The sequence below is a fragment of the Mastigoproctus giganteus genome, chromosome 14 (genome assembly GCF_048544385.1).
Source record: "Mastigoproctus giganteus isolate SK-2022 chromosome 14, ASM4854438v1, whole genome shotgun sequence".
Taxonomy (NCBI): Eukaryota; Metazoa; Arthropoda; class Arachnida; order Uropygi; family Thelyphonidae; genus Mastigoproctus; species Mastigoproctus giganteus.
Window position 1 is genome coordinate 71,591,543 of NC_143588.1, and position 13,660 is coordinate 71,605,202.

The following is a 13,660-nucleotide window of genomic DNA, read 5'->3' on the forward strand; positions in this document are numbered from 1 at the left end:
TTCAGGGGAGGTACCCACAGACGAGTTGTGCAAATGTGACCCCAATTGACAAAGGAGGATCAAAAGCTGACACAAGTAATTATAGACCTGTGAGTTTAACTTCTGTTCCATGAAAATTAATGGAGGCACTGGTTAAAGAAGCACTGCATGATGATTTAGACAAGACATCAGATATAGCTCAGACACAGCATGGTTTTGTTAAGGGGAAATCTTACCTGACCAATTTGATTGGATGCTATGATGCAGTCACAAAAGAACTGAATGCAGGGAATAATTTTGCTATTATATACTTGGATCTTAGAAAGGCTTTTACTACTGTTGCACATGGAAGACTGCCGCACAAATTGGAGCAGTTTGGCATTGGAGGCAAATTGCTGCTATGGATAAAAGGGTGGTTGAGGGGGAGAAGACAGAGAAAGGTAATTAATGGACACTGCTCATCGTGGACTAATGTTATTAGTGGAGTCCCTCAGGGTTCAGTGTTGAGTCCATTGTTGTTTTCTGTATTTATAGATGATATTGATGATGGTGTATCAAGTTTAATGTCCAAGTTTGCAGATGATACAAAGGTTGGCAGGGTTGTCAAGGACACTACTGACACTATGCTGCGGCAACAGGATCTAGAAAGTTGAGCAGATGGGCTGAGAGGTGGCAAATGAAGTTTAACATTGACAAATGTAAAGTACTACATATGGAAAACAACAACCCCAGAGCAATGTATCAACTCTGTGGTACTACACTGACAGTAGTAGCGAATGAAAGGGACCTGGGGGTGGTTGTGCAGGCAGATATGAAGTTCTCTGAGCAGTGCAGACGGGCTGCAAGCGTAGCTCATGGTGTATTGTCAATGATATATAGGAATTTTTCTAGCAGGGATAAGGAGGTGATTATTCCCTTGTATAAGGCAATGGTGAGTCCACGTCTAGAGTAGGCATACAAGTCTGGAGGCCTCATTTCAAGAAGGATGTAGAGCTGTTGGAACGGGTACAGAGAAGGGCAACAAGATTAGTGAATGGAAAAAAGGGGTGGTCTTACGAAGAAAGGCTTAAGTTTTGCAAATTGTAGCGTTTGGTGACTAGGCACCTACTAGGTGATCTGATTGAGGTGTATAAGGCATTCAATGGTTGAGCAGGCTCAATGCTGATGGGATTTTTCTTCTTGCTCAGATTACGAACCTGAGACAGCATAAATTCAAATTGAGGAAAGGCAGTTATAGAATAGATGTACAAAAATTTGGTCTTAGTCAGCGGGTAGTTGATTGCTGGAACAACTTCAATCAGATTGGTCCACTGGATATTGATGGTTCAACAGTTGAGGATCCTGCTCAGGTGGCTAACAAACGAGTATTTTGCATCTACATTCACGCATGAGGAGTTGTTCAGGAAGGAGAATGACGTAGGTAAAGTAAACATTGGCAGTGAGCTAGATGATTTTGTAATAACTGAGAAGAAAGTGGAGGAGAGATTGTTGAGGATAAACATAACAAAGGCACCTGGGGTGGATGGGATCTATCCAGTTATATAAAAGGAGGCAGCAAAGGAAGTAAGCCAACCCCTAGCCATAATTATGAGAGCTTCGTTGGACTCAGGGGAGGTACCCATAGACTGGAGATGTGCAAGTGTAACCCCAATTCACAAAGGAGGATCAAAGTCTGACACAAGTAATTATAGACCTATTAGTTTAACTTCTGTTCCAGGAAAATTAATGGAGGCACTGGTTAAAGAAGCACTGCAGGATCATCTAGACAAGAATTCAGTTATAGCTCAGACGCAGCATGGTTTTGTTAAGGGCAGGTCTTGCCTGACCAATTTGATTGGATACTATGATGTAGTCACAAAAGAACTGGATGCAGGGAATAACTTTGATATTATATATTTGGATCTTAGAAAGTCTTTTGATACTGTTGCACATGGAAGACTGCTGCACAAATTGGAGCAGTGTGGCATTGGAGGCAAATTGCTGCTATGGATAAGGGGATGGTCGAGTGGCAGAAGACAGAGAGTGGTAATAAATGGACACTGCTCAACGTGGACTAATGTTATTAGTGGAGTTCCTCAGGGGTCAGTGTTGGGTCCGTTGTTGTTTTCGTTGTTTATGAATGATATTGATGATGGTATATCAAGTTTAATGTCCAAGTTTGCAGATGATACAAAGATTGGCAGGGTTGTTAAGGACACTACTGACCCTATGCTGCTGCAGCAGGATCTGGAAAGGTTGAACAGATGGGCTGAGAGGTGACAAATGAAGTTTAACATTGACAAATGTAAAGTACTACATATGGGAAACAGTAACCCGGACCTGGGGGTAATTGTGCAGGTAGATATGAAGTTCTCTGAGCAGTGCAGACGAGCTGCAAGAGTAGCTCATGGTGTCTTGTCAATGATATACAGGAATTTTTCTAGCAGTGATAAGGAGGTGATTATTCCCTTGTATAAGGCAATGGTTAGGCCACATCTTGAGTACTGTATACAGGTCTGGAGGCCTCATTTCAAGAAGGATGTAGAGCTGCTGGAACGGGTACAGAAAAGGGCAACAAGATTAGTGAATGGGACAAAGGGTTGCTCTTACGAAGAAAGGCTTAAGTTTTGCAAATTACAGTGTCTGGAGACTAGTCACCGGCGAGGTGATCTGATAGAGGTGTATAAGGCTTTGAATGGTTTGAGCATGCTCAATGCCAACGAGATTCTTCCTCTTGCTCAGAATAATCACCTCGGAGGGCTTAAATTCAAATTGAGGAAGTACGGATGTCGGATAGATGTGCGGAAATTTGCCTTTGGCCAGCGGGTGGTTGGTTGGTGGAACCGACTTCCGTCACTTTTTGTTGAAGTTGATTGCCTAAACAAATTTAAGGCTCAACTGGACTGGTATTTCGAGCGAACGGAGGGGTGAAATGGGAGTGGTGTTTTTTTTTTTTTTTTTTTTTGGCTGATGCTGAATAAACTTGCTTTCTTGCATCATATGCCTCTACTAATGCTAATGCTAATGCTAATGCTAATGTTGTTGTGGAAGTTGATAGCTTATATAAATTCAAGTAGGAACTAGACAAACGTTCAGAGTGAATGGATTCGTCAAATTTTTTTTTTTATTATTATTTGAGTGATGCTACATAAACTTTCTTTATTTCATCACATGCCTCGACTACCACAGAGTATGTTACTGCTCTGTGTCGACTGCTACTGCTGGCGCCTCCGTAGCTAGGTGGGAAGGAGCAGCAGTGGGTAGCACACGCTTCTTGATTAGACTGGGGTTCGAGCCCGTCACCGCCAAATACGGAAGATGCGGAAAGGTCGGGGAATTACAACCGTTTTTCAATGACGTAGCAATATGGCCTTAGTTGCTAATTCTCTTAGAAACCAAAAACAACAACTACTACTACTGCTACCACAGCGATGCCGATAGGCGGCGTTGGTTGTTTACACCTGCGAAAGGCGCTAATATTTGGTGGTATTTAAAGTTATATTTTATGTGCTAATCCATGGTATTCGCTTTTTATAATTGATCTTTGGTTTTATAGTGGTAATTCGTTTTGGAAATGGGAAGACAAAAGGGTGGCTCCAAAGTGAAGAATTTAGATTTTATTCATAATATACAAAAATGGTTAAGGAAACAGCTTGCATTTAATGTAGATCTTTTTCCGATTGCTGAGTACGAAAGTCATAAAAGGTAATCATTCGAGCCTATATTTTCATTGCTAGAGTTTTATTCAACACAGTTATACAACGTGCCCATATATAGTATTGTCTGACTAATTTTAAATCGTAAGTAAATTCAAAACTATTATAGTTGTAATATTCAAATTTTTTTTTTTTTTATTTCTTTTTTCATCCTGCTAGATTCTCGAACCGGTTTCCTGTATTCTTAACTATACCAAATTTACCACATTTCCACCGCGGTGGGCAGGTGTTTGACGATTGGCTAAGGCATGGGCAAAGGGGTATCTACTCAAAGCAGATTTCTGCTGGGTCGCAGAATGAACTGTTTGCCATGAGTATGATTGTTAAAATCTTATGGAGGCCCAGAATTTGCAGCTACACCAAAGTATGGAATGTACAAAAAAAATGGGGAGGCACATGTATATAGGTACGTACTTCACACTTTCTACATACAATATATTTTATATATATATACACATTATGGCTGTAGGGTACTTTTTGCTAATGCAGTGGCCCTGATCCATAATCAATGCTATCTTCCTTTTCGTACTGTTACATTCCACCCTCCATGATTACTTAGTGTCTTAATACAATTATTCTTTTATTATAGGTACGTATATATATATATATACACTGAGTGATCACTGAATTATGACCACCTTCCTAATACTTCATAGATCATCCTTTTGCCCTCAGTACAGCAGCTATCCGACATGGCATTGATTCAACAAGACGTTGGAAGTGTTCGGGAGGTATGGCCAACCAAGCTCTGTGTAATGCAGTCAGCAATGGAGGTGATTGGTGTATCCAGTTGCCTGATATGCCTTTCCATAGTGTCCCACAAGTACTCTGTGGGATTGATATCACCGGAGTTCGGAGGCCAATCGATATGCTGGAAGTCAGAACAGTGTTCCTCAAACCATTCCTGCACAACAAATGCCCAATGGCTTGGTGCATTGTCATCTTGGAAGACACCATTCCCATTCGGGGAAAAAGTGACACATAACTGGGTGTACACAGTCAGCAAGCAGTTGCCAAAAGCGTAGACTACTGATACGTTGTTCCACATGCACCAGGGGTCCAAGTTGCTGCCAGTGAAACATGCTCCACACCATACAACTGCTTCTACCGTCCTGCACTTTTGATACCATGCATGATGGATCAAGAGCCTCATGTTGTAGACGCCAAATCCATACATGCCTATCCACAGTATGGAGTAAATAACGTGACTCATCTGACCAGTACACCTTTCAGTTTTCTAACATCCAACTTGCATGCTCTTTGCACCAGGCTAGTCTTTTACGCCAATGAACCGTGGTTAGGAGAGAATGCCGTAGGATCGTCTGCTGGTGTAGCCCATATGTGAGAGTGTGTGATTCATGGTCATGGCGGATATTGTTCCGGGTTGACCCATGTTGTATTGGGTAGTCAACTCTTCAACAGTGCTGCGCCTGTTCGCGTTGTCAGAACAGGCGCTCACCGCTAACATCAACCTTTTGCTGACCTTTGCAGTTTTGCTGTCGGGTCGTTATTTGACCATTTTGACGCCAGTCCTGGTACACTTTAACTACAGCGGCTCTCGAACACCCCACGAGTTCAGCCATTTGGGAATCGAGGCACCAGCTTGTCAAGCACCCACAATCTATCCTTTATCAAAGTCCAATAAATCCTTCCTTTTACTCATCACGCTCGGAATTTTACTGCCTACTGAGCCACTGACACCTTATCTATGCTACGTAGGTTGCATTCAGTTTTCATAGGGGTGGTCATAATTCAGTGATCCCTCAGTGTATATAATATGTGTATAGGGTGTTACAATTAAAAGAAATCAGGGCACATTTAAAAATGGTTGTTTGTTATTCATCTGAACCTGTTATGTCATTAGATGTTGCTTGAGTGAAATGATGAATAGATAATTTAAACTGGTGAAAAGAGGAATAAAGCACTATGACCTACAGTTGAATATGTTTGTTTCTAGTTGGAAATTATGTACCGAAGGGAATCAGATATTTTGTGGTATATTTATTGATTATCGCTCCATTATTGATTGTTGCCATTGGCTGCTTCAGCATTGCGTAAATTATAAAGGCCAAGGTTTGACTTATGGCCCCCCCCACCTTCCTTTTTTTTTTTTTGTAGAATGGATCTTGAAGAGGCAGTGGAGATGAAGTTGGTCTGTTTTTGGTGGTGTTCCAGACCTCAGGTTAGTTATTAATTAGTTTGTTTGTTCTGTAGGTTGGATTTGATTCTAGTTTGGAGATTGTGGTGCATTTTCCCTTGTGCTGTTATCAGGAGGTTGAAGCCATTTTGATTTACCCAACTATGTAGTTCTGTCCTGTAGTTGCCTATTTCTCTATGCAAGGAGTTGATCCAATTTCAGTTGCGTTTAATGGTTGTTCTTAGGAGATTTTCTTGAGGTAGTACTTTTTTTTTGCCATTTTAGCGAAAATTTTTAAATAAGATGGTCAGATCGGACTGAGTGTTACTGTTACTAAAATAGTTTATTGTTTTCCAAATTTTAAATTTTGGGGGACACCGGCATTAGTGGAGAAGTTAGAAGACAGAGAGCCATCTACCATCACCCTCAGTGAGCGATCAGAGAGAAAACTGGAAAACCAATTACTAAAAACAGTTGGCAAACCATAAGATGGAAGCTTGTTTAGAAGACCTTTATGTCAAACACGATTGAAAGCCTTTGAGATGTCAAGGGCAACTACTTGTGTTTCACCATACCTTTCCATTGAATTAGTCCATAAATGGGTAACATGAGCCAGAATATCACCAGTGGATCGACACTGACAGAATCCATACTGGCGATCGGTGATCAGATAGAAGGTTTTTAAATAGTTTAAGAGTTGGCGGTTAATTGATTTCTCCATTACTTTAGAAAGAGTAGAAGTAATTGCAATGGGACGATAATTGGATGGAAGCGATTTGTCACCCTTTTTAGGAACTGGCTGGATATGAGCAAATTTCCAAGCAGAAGGAAAAACACCCATGGAAAAAGAAAGTGAAAAAAGGCGACAAAGAATAGAAGTAAGTTCAGGAGCACAGGTTTTGAGAACAAGTGGAGAAATATCATTGGGACCTGGAGCTTTCTTAGCGTCAAGATTCGTCAAAATCCTTCTGACATCCTTTTGACGGAAGACCACAGGAGGCATTGAATGAAGCGTGTTGGGAATGGTGGGAGGTGTTTTACCAAGATCATTAATACATGAGTTGGAAGAAAAATGGGATGCTAGCAGGTCAGCTTTACCCTTGGCTGAAGTGACAACAGAACCATCTGGTTTGGACAGAGGTGGTAGCAGAAATGGGAAAAAGTTGTGGCCAATAGCTTTGGCAAGAGACCAGAATGCTCAGCTACTATTAGGGCAAGAAGCAAGTTTTCTATTCTTAACCTGTTCAAACTCTAATTTGGACTGATTAATAACTGCTTTACAATTGTTGTGAGCTTTAGTGTAGGCAGAAAATGAAACTGAAGAATTAGAAACAAGCCAATTATGATATGCAACATTCTTCTCTTGAACAGCCTTAGCACATTTATTGGAAAACCAAGGTTTAGATAAAGGACGAGATTTTAAAGTGGAGTGTGGGATAAAGGATTCCATTCCTGCAAGAATAATTTCACTGACACGATCTAAGCAAACGTTGACATCAGAAGTTTTGGAACAGTAATCAGACCAAGGAAAAGAAGAAAAGAAATCTCGCAGGTCATCCCATTTTGCATCCTTGTAATGCCAAACAACACGAGGTTGGGAATAGCCATGAGATAAAGGCTCATGGAATTGAGCCTTTATCTCATGGCTGGAGAAGGGACAATCACCAAGTTGTGATATGAAGTGCCTAAAGGACCTCTCTCTTCGACCGTGTACTTAGAAGGGTTGTTTGTGAGAAAAAGATCAAGCGTGTTGGCTGTATGATTAGGATTGTCTGGTATTCTTGTAGGTAAATGAACAATCTGTGCAAGGTCATTAGTAATTGCAAAAGCCTCAGCATCTCGAACAGCTGGGTCGGCGTGAGTAGAAAACGGAAGCCAGCTGGAGTTGTGAACATTAAAAATCACCAAGGAAAATTACCTCACTGTTAGGAAAGTTGGACTGGAGAAAGTCAAGTTGCAAAGGGAGGAAGTCAAAGAGCTCCAAGTGATTAGTGGAGTTGTGAGAATGGTAGAGACAACAGATGAATTTGACACATGAGGTAGAGAGATTTTAAGCCAGAGAAGATCAAAGAGAGGAGATTCCAAATTGCCATGTCTCTAACAGGAAATATCAGAACGGACATATGCACAAGTACCACCTTTGAGGCGAAAGGAATCATACAGCAAATAATTTGGGCATCTGAGATGAGCAGTAGTTGAATCAACAGATAACTCTGATTCTGTCAGAAAAAGTACATGAGGTTTGGCAGACTGCAAGTGGAAATGGACATCGTTGAGATTAGAACTGAGACCACGTGTATTTGTGAAATGAATTAGGAAGTGCTTGGGAGGTTTAGATCTTTTCGCAGATAAGCTTGCTCTATTAGTTTTACAATTCTCTGAGGAGTGCAGAAGGGCTGCAAGAGTAGCTCATGGAGTATTGTCAATGATATACAGGAATTTTTCCATCAGGGATAAGGAGGTGATTATTCCCTTGTATAAGGCAATGGTCAGGCCACACCTAGAGTACTGTATACAAGTCTGGAGGCCTCATTTCAAGAAGGAGGTAGAGCTGCTGGAACGAGTACAGAGAAGGGCAAGATTAGTGAATGGAACAAAGGGGTGCTCTTACGAAGAAAGGCTTAAGTTTTGCAAATTACAGTGTCTGGAGACTAGGCACCAGCGAGGTGATCTGATAGAGGTGTATAAAGCCTTGAATGGTTTGAGCATGCTCAATGCTGATGGGATTCTTCCTCTAGCTCAGAATAATCACCTGAGAGGGCATAAATTCAAATTGAGGAAAGACAGATGTAGGATAGACGTGCGGAAATTTGCCTTTAGCCAACGGGTGGTTGGTTGGTGGAACAGACTTCCATCCCTTGTAGTGGAGGTTGATAGCCTAAATAAGTTTAAGGCTCAACTGGACAGGTATTTTGAATGAACAGAGGGGTGAAGTGGAAGTGGGTTTTTTTTTTTTTTTTTTTTTTTGTCTGATGCTGCATAAGCTTGCTTTCTTGCATCAAATGCCTCTACTAATGCTAATGCTAATTCATGGTGTATGCAATAGTAAGAAAAAGTGGGTGGGACATGCTGTATGAAGTAATGAAATTTTTGGATATGGCATACATATGGTAAGAATATACCCAGATCCTTGACATAACGTGGCCTTCGCAATGCTCCCCGCATACACACTACTCGGGCTCCCTCCAGTCACTATCTGGCAGAGTAGAGGTAGCAAGATTATACACTAGCTGATCCAGAAGCCTCCTAGAGAGTTACCAATTGGTTTTGTCCGGTGTACTAACTAGCGGCCGGCCTGCGAACACCGTTTTAGAGCTGTACCCTCGAAATGTAAGGAATATTGGATCTCGCCACGATTTTCATCATAACCTCAAAAGTCATCAGTCATACTGCATGATGGAAGAGATAGGGAAGGGTTGACCGGAACTTAGCTCTAGAGACTAAACATGGGTTCCACCACTGCAAGCGTCCAATAAGCAAAGTGATGGTATTGCACCGGTTGATGAGAGTCATCTACTACCTAGTACTGCCTGGTAACATAGAGGGGCGGCATTCCTCCATGTGGTGTGGGCACCACACCTCTACCCCTGCTTACGTTGGTTCACACCTGGTGGTCACCCACCATGTACTTGTGCATGGAGGTTATACCCAGGATTACTAACAGTCCCACCATCGTGAAGGGGCAAGCAGAGGATTTGGCTGTCACAGACCGTCTGGACTTTGCCAAAATTGGGTCCCCTTGACTTGAGTGTCACCCGAATATCAGTTCCATCAGCGTTTTAGACTCCCAGGTAGCAAGTACAGCTTGTCTGACATATCTGAGAGAATTTCTGTGACAATCTCCTTACTATAGTGACACTGGTTTTTGTTACGAGAAATGTGTATGTGTGCTGAAAATCATTACTGAGTATTTGATCAGCTACAGACATGTAAGAGATTCTGTAACACAATTGTCATAATATAATTTTCATCTCAAACTGAGATGAAAATTGTGTTATTAGTGTTGGAAAATGATAGAAGGAAACAAGCTTATACAGCATTAGCTAAAAAATACAGTTAAATAAAAACACTTGCAACATCACCTATCCATCTCCTCTGATAATTTATCTAATTCTTCCTTAAATTTATTTAAACTGTCCACTTCCATAACACCAGATGGAGTTTGTTCCAACAATTAACTAATCTGGCTGGAAATTTCCACACATCTATCTGGTTACCATTGTCCCTCAATTTAAATTTATCCCCCCCCCCCTGTGTGTTGTCAGAGTAAGGATGCCATCAACATTTAATTTGCTCAATCCATTCAAAGCCCTAAATACTTCATTCAGATCTGAGTGAGGTATTCAAAGCTTTAAATACCTCGCTCAGATCTCTTCACATGTGCCTAGTTTGTAGCAGAAAGGAATGAAGTCTTTCTTGGCAAGAGTACCCTTTTGTCCTTTCCCAAATCTCATTTATCTTCTCTGCACCTCTTCCATCAGATCCATGTTCTTCCTAAAATGAGGCATCCAGATCTGTATGCAGTACTCAAGATGTGGCTCTATCATTGCAGTACACTGAAATAATTACCTCCTTCTCCCTTCTGGCAAAATTCCTATGTATCATTGACAAAATTCCATGATCTGTTCAGCAGCCTGTCTGCATTGCTCTGAGAACGTCATATCTGATTGCAAAATTACCACCAGGTTCTTTTTGTTCTCTATTACCTTTAGTGTGGTACCACACAGTTGGTATGTTATTCTGAGGTTATTGCATATCCATATGCAGTATCTTGCATTTGTCAATTTTAAAATTCATTTTCCACTTCTCAGCCTATCTCTAATTTTTCTAGATCTTGTTGCAGTAGCATGCTCTGATTACTGTCATTAACCGCTCTACCAATTTTTGTATCATCTGCAGACTTCGATATTAACTCTGAGATGCTCAGTATCATTAATAAATATTGAAAACAACAATGGGCTCAACACTGAACCCTGGAAGACTCCACAACATTAGATGAAGAAGAGCAGTTCCCATGGATAGCATCTCTTTCTTCTGCCACTCAGTTGTCTTTTTCCATAGCAGTAGCTTGTCCTTAATGCCAGGCTGCTCCAATTTGTACAGCAGGCTTTTTTGTGCAACAGTATCAAAAGCTTTTCTGAAATCCACGTATACAATATCAAAATTATTTTTTTGCATTCAGTTCCTTGGTTACTGCATCACAGTATCCATTGGTCAGACAAAATTGCCCCTTAACAAATTCATGCTGTGATTATAGTATAATTGCATTCCTGTCCAGATGGTCCTGCATTACGTCTTTAACCTGTGACTCCATTATTTTTCCTGGAATGGCAGTTAAGCTAACAGGTCTGTAATTATTTGCATCACCCTTTGATCCCTGTTGTGAACCGTGGTTACATTCGCACATCTCCAGACCACGGGACCTTCTTTCTGAATCCAAAGATGCTCTCATTATTATGGCTTAGGGTTTCTTACCACCTTTGTTGCCTGTCTTATTCCCATTATAGTTTGATAAACTTCTGGCATCCGCTTCCCTATAAAATTTCTCATATGTGAATGCCGATGCAAAAGACCTATTCAGTTTGTCAGTACCTGAATAGGGTAGGGTCATCAACAGTTAAACCATTGATATCACGTGGACTAATGTGATTATTCCCCTTCCTTCTAGTGTTTACATAAGTAAAGGAGTTTTTACTGCTTTTCCTTGCCAGAGAATTCTCATAATGTTCCTTACCTTTTCTAACCTTCTTTTTGATTTGATTGAAGACTAATTTATATTTGCTGTAGGCATCTGTATCACAATATCCATCCAGTGCATTTTTTTTTCTCAGCCACAAGTGTCACCAGTTCATCTCTCATCCATTTAGTCCTAAGCTTTGAACAGTATAGTTGGTATGAAAAGCATGGTAGCTTCTAAATTGCATCACTGATTGCTTCCATTTAGAATTTGCTGTTGGTAACTTCATCAGTTGGTCCCACTTGCATACAGTTGAAAAACCATATAACAGCAGGACAAAACAAATGGCCCTCAGTCCCCAGCAGCTTTCACTCTCCCTCTTACGGCAGCGAGAGGATCAGAGTGGAAGCAGAGGGTGCTAAGAATCTCTGGGTACAACCAGGCTGCCATGCACGGAAACTGAACTTGGCCTGTTATAACGTAAGATATTACAGCTGGAAAAGGAATTAGAAAATGTGAATTGGAATATCATCGGTTTGGCTGAAACAAGAAGAAGAAATGAATCACTTATAAGTTTATCAAGTGGAAATCTGCTGTACACCAATGGAAACAGTGAAAGGAGTGAAGGTGGAGTTGGGTTTCTGGTCCATAAAGATTTTAAAAACAACATTTTGGAATTCAAAAGTACATCACCAAGGGTGTCAAGACTAATACTCAAGATTTCTAAGAGGTACAAGCTAAAGATTATAATGATTTATGCACCAACATCGAGCCATGATGATGAAGAGGTTGAAGAAATGTACACCGAAATTAAGTCTTCTAGATGAGCAGAAAACCCACTACACTATTATTATGGGGGACTTCAATGCTAAGGTTGGAAAAAGACAAAACAGCGCAGAAAGGAGAACTATAGGATATTTTGAAATTGGTGAAAGAAATGAAAGAGGTGAAAGACTTGGTGGAATTTGCAGAATCTCAAGGACTGTCAGTAATGAACACTTTTTTTCAAGAAAAGGGTGAACAGAAAGTGGACATGGAAGAGTCCAAATGGATTAACTACTAACGAAATCGACTACATCCTCACTAACAGAAGATATATTGTGAATGATGTTACCGTCCTGAATAAGGTAAATGTTGGAAGTGATCACAGAATGGTATGATGTACACTTGATATAGATGTAGGAAAGGAAATGGATTAACTACTAACGAAATCGACTACATCCTCACTAACAGAAGATATATTGTGAATGATGTTACCGTCCTGAATAAGGTAAATGTTGGAAGTGATCACAGAATGGTACGATGTACACTTGATATAGATGTAGGAAAGGAAAGGAAAAAACTGACTCGAGTAAATAATACAAAGGTCTTTGAGATAACAGAAGAGGAGAAAAAGCAGTATGTACTGGAACTTAAGAACAAGTTTGAGCTTCTGCAGACTGCTCAGGACCAACCAAGATATCGACGAGGAATATTACAACTTTCTGAAAGTGATAAAGCCCAAGAAACTTATAGGGAAAAAGAAATCCAAAGAAGAAAAAATTAGTCAAGAAACACTTGTCATGATGAACCGATGATGACAAATGAAAAGCAAGAAAAACACTGACAGGGAGAAAATTGAGTATACTGAGTTATGCAAAGCCATTAGAAAGAGACTCAGAGAGGACATAAGAAGATTTAACACAAGAAAAGTAGAACAAGCATTAAGGGAAAACAAAGGATTTAAATCAGCAGCCATTGCAGTAATACGGAAAGACAAATGATACTGAAACTGAAGAATAGCGATGGTGTACTTATAAACAGCAGAGAAGGCATAAATCAAATAGCAGAAGACTACTATAGAGAATTATACAAGGAGCGAAGGTATGATGCCAGCAGTGGGGAAGATGGATTGCAAATTAGCAACACATACAACATACCCGATATTCTTCCTGACGAGGTAGAACAAGCATTGAAGAAAATGAAGAATCAGAAAGCCCCGGGGGAAGATGAAGTTACTGTAGAGTTGTTAAAATTGGGAGGAAGACACATAACACAAAAACTGGCAAGACTCTTCACAAAGTGCATTAGAAAAGGTGTGATGCCTAAGCAGTGGAATAATGCAATCATAGTTTTGCTGCATAAGAAAGGAGATAAATCAGAAATTGGAAATTATAGACCAATTAGCTTGTT

General features: G+C 40.5%; 1 protein-coding gene across 1 annotated transcript in view; it reads left to right on the plus strand.

Moving 5' to 3' along the window:
• The first annotated feature begins 3,745 nt into the window (after window positions 1-3,745).
• The window catches only part of Orc4 (origin recognition complex subunit 4), a 181,814-nt gene continuing 171,899 nt past the window's right edge, over window positions 3,746-13,660 (plus strand). Inside the window, exon 1 of the mRNA XM_090388705.1 lies at window positions 3,746-3,758. The gene's annotated coding sequence lies outside the window, so the exon portion shown is untranslated. The remainder of the gene's footprint in view (window positions 3,759-13,660) is intronic.